This window comes from Orycteropus afer, unplaced genomic scaffold, assembly GCF_000298275.1.
Source record: "Orycteropus afer afer isolate SDZICR_OR568_19922 unplaced genomic scaffold, OryAfe1.0 scaffold00014, whole genome shotgun sequence".
NCBI classification, from domain to species: Eukaryota; Metazoa; Chordata; class Mammalia; order Tubulidentata; family Orycteropodidae; genus Orycteropus; species Orycteropus afer.
In genome coordinates this window covers 13,132,708-13,136,157 of record NW_006921601.1, presented here as the reverse complement: position 1 = coordinate 13,136,157, position 3,450 = coordinate 13,132,708, and positions in this window count along the sequence as shown.

Below are 3,450 nucleotides of genomic sequence, written 5' to 3'. Positions count from 1 at the left end.
GCCACCAGATAGACATGTTTTGTCCTCCTTATAGATCAGTGCCCCAAGCAGCCATCAGTTAATCTATCCCTTAATTCAATTAGGACTCTCTCTCCAACCTCATTGCATGTGCTAAAACGATGACTAGTGCTTTTAGGACAAAGAAGAGATACATGACTGTCATCTGCTTCGTTGCTGTTGTTGTTGTTAGGTGCCAATGAGTCAGCTCCGACTCGTAGCAGCCCTATGTACAACAGAACAAAACACAGTCTGGTCCTCCACCAGCCTCACAATCCTTGCTATTCCTGAGCCCATAGTTGCAGCCAGTGTGTCAATTCATCTCATTGGGGGTCTTGCCCTTTTTTGCTGAACTTCCACTTTACCAAGCATGATATCTAGCCATTCTCTCTTGCAAGGAACATTCTGGCTGCACTTCTTCCAGGACAGATTTATTTGTTCTTCTGGCAGTCTGTGGTACTTTCCATATTCTTCACCAACACCGCAACTCAAAAGTATCAACTCTTCTTCAGTCTCCCTTATTCATTGTCCAGCTTTCACACGCATATGAGACTGAAGACTAGAAATCCATAAGCTAACATTATATGGAAAATATTTAAAAGTAAGTGAAGGAAAAACATATTCTGCAAAAATAAATTTGCTTCCCCTTAAACAAAACTTAAGATGATGTTTTAACTCAGATTTTTTAAGAGCCTTTACTATATTAATGTTATCATGAATTTCCTATACGAGGATTTAGAATTTCTCAAGCTTATATGGCTACAGAACCTTTATTCATGAAGGACTTATTAACATCAATTGGAACCAATATTTTCTACAAAACAGAATTTGGAAAGCACTATAAAGATTTTTTCCAGAATGAAACTGATTCATTAATTATTACCCTTCAAACATGCTCATTAAACGCCATTATTTGTCCACATTTTTGCATCCATCTCATATATCTCCACTTGATTCATAAAGATTTCACACACACACACACACACACACACACAGAGCCACAAACCCTGTCATTAGTGGCCACTGTAGTCTCAAGGGAGAATCCAACCTCATCTCTTCACTTTTCACTCAAAACTTTCATGGATATGGTGAGAGATACTCAATTACTAGTGGGTGTAAGTATCAACGGGAGGTGTGAAGCTTTTTAAAAGCTCTCTTCAGCACTGTGTTTCCTTTTGGATTATCACTGTTCTGTAGAATCTTTCTTTGGGGTCTCTACTGAATCCTCCCATGCAGTTGGTTTGCCAGGAGCTCTGGTAGCATAGTGCCTAAGGCACTTGACTGCTAACCAGAAGGCTGGTGGTTCAAATACACCAACCACTCCTCAGAAGGAAGGTTGGGCAATCTACTTCCATAGTGATATGGCCTAAGAAACCCAAGGAGGGGTCACTTTGAATCGGGTCTGACTCGATGGCACAGAACAACAACAACAGTTGGTATGGACATATCATGTTGGAAATACCTCCCTCCTGTGAAATATCCATCGTACACTCCTCTTTCTGCTTATGGTAAGATATCTAATGATAGTCAGGAAAATTACAGGGTAGACGTGAAAGGGTGGAAGTTGAAAAAAAATAGAAACAAAATGCCTGCACCAAGACTTTCCAGAGCAAGATATGCACCGCATTGTTTTTCCCACCTTGATTCAAGGGAGCCATGCTTTTGTACCCTTTGACGGTATGGAGGCATAACATCCCAGGAGACCACACACTACAGCTCTCAATCCCCAATTTTTCTTGGAATACTCCCATTTAGATTTAGATTGTCTTCTTATTTAGTCAACTTCTCTGGAGGTGTAGTGGATAAGGCATTTGGTTGCTAACCAGAAGGTCAGTGGTTCAAACCTATCAGCTGCCCTGCAGAAGGAAGATGGGGCAATCTACTGTCTTGGAAACCCAGTGTGTGTGGGGGTCACTATCAGTAGGAATTGGCTCCATGACACTGAGTTTCCTTTGGTTTGTTTTTTCCTTATTTAACAACTATACAATAATTTCTTCCTCTTTTTCTTCCTTTTGGTGCTCTCTGCTGGTTTCCTTCACCATCTGCTATGAGTATTGGCTACTCACAGCTGCATACTTCTTCAGAAAATTGCTTTCACTGATGACTGCCATGTTCCAGGAAATGCATAGATTACTCTTCCCCGGCCAGAGGCAGCTTCATCCAATGACTGACAGATACACGTATAAAAGCCCAGTCTTCTTGCCTCAAAGCAGGGAAACTTTGTGGAGCCATTCATGTTCTAGAGCTTCCCCCTTGTGATCTGGCTGAGACTACACTTTAACTGAATCCACATCTTTATCTGGCTTCCTCCCCTGGCCCATCTTGTTTTCCTCATTCCCTTACAAGTTTCTCCTGAGAATTCCTTCTCAGTCATTAGCAGAAGAATCCCCACCTCAGGCGCTCCTTTTACAGACTCTGATCTATGACATACTATACTCCCCTTTTGTCTGTTGCCATTTTATCAATTCTGACCCATGGCAACCCCACGTGTTGCAGAGTAGTCTGCGTTCTGTAGGGTTTTCAATGGCTGTGACTTTTTGGAAGCAGATTTCCAGGCCTTTCTTCCTAGGTGCTTCTGGGGTGGTTCAAACAGCTAACCTTTCAGTTAATAGTTGAACATTTGCACCACCATTGGACTCCTCCCTTTTTGTATAATTAGGTGGCTATTATACCATCCACCTTGGATTTTACAAGTCCAGATTCTGATAGGATCCTTGACTCATTTGTCTCTCTCCCTCAGGTCAATTGATAATCAAATGCAGTCCATTCTACTTCGTAACATTTTTCTAATCTTCCAATTCTCCAACTCCAATATACATAAGTATCAACTAGGAAAATGTAGACTCCTGGACCCACACATCAAAGATTTCCCTTTCATTTGGAATGGAAATCTGCATTGTTTCTCACATGTGTCCCCAGATGATTGTGAAGCAGAAACACACTTTTGAGAAACTCTTTTTAACCTCCCAAAGGCTCTATTACCTCTTCTATAACATGAATATAGGAGTTCTGGTAGCCACTGTAGTCTCGAGGGAGAATCCAAGTGGCCATATGTGTATATATATGTGTGTGTGTGTGTGTGTGTGTGTATGTATATATATACATAGGTGCTCTGATAGCATAGTGCCTAAGGCACTTGACTGCTAACCAGAAGGCAGGAGGTTCAAACCCACCAGCCACTCCTCAGAAGGAAGGTTGGGCAATCTACTTCTGTAGTGATACTGCCTCAGAAACCCAAGGAGGGTTCGCTGTGAGTTGGGTCTGACTCAACAGCAAACAACAACTATACATATAAACTCACATAGATTTGTCCATAGGATTAAATGATACAAGATTGAAAAAAAGACTTAACATACATCATCAGATACGTAGAAAGTGTTCAGTCTATGGAGGAGTGAAGGAATTGCTTGGTTTCCTGTTCTGTCTCTGCCACTAACTTTGGACCCAGATAAG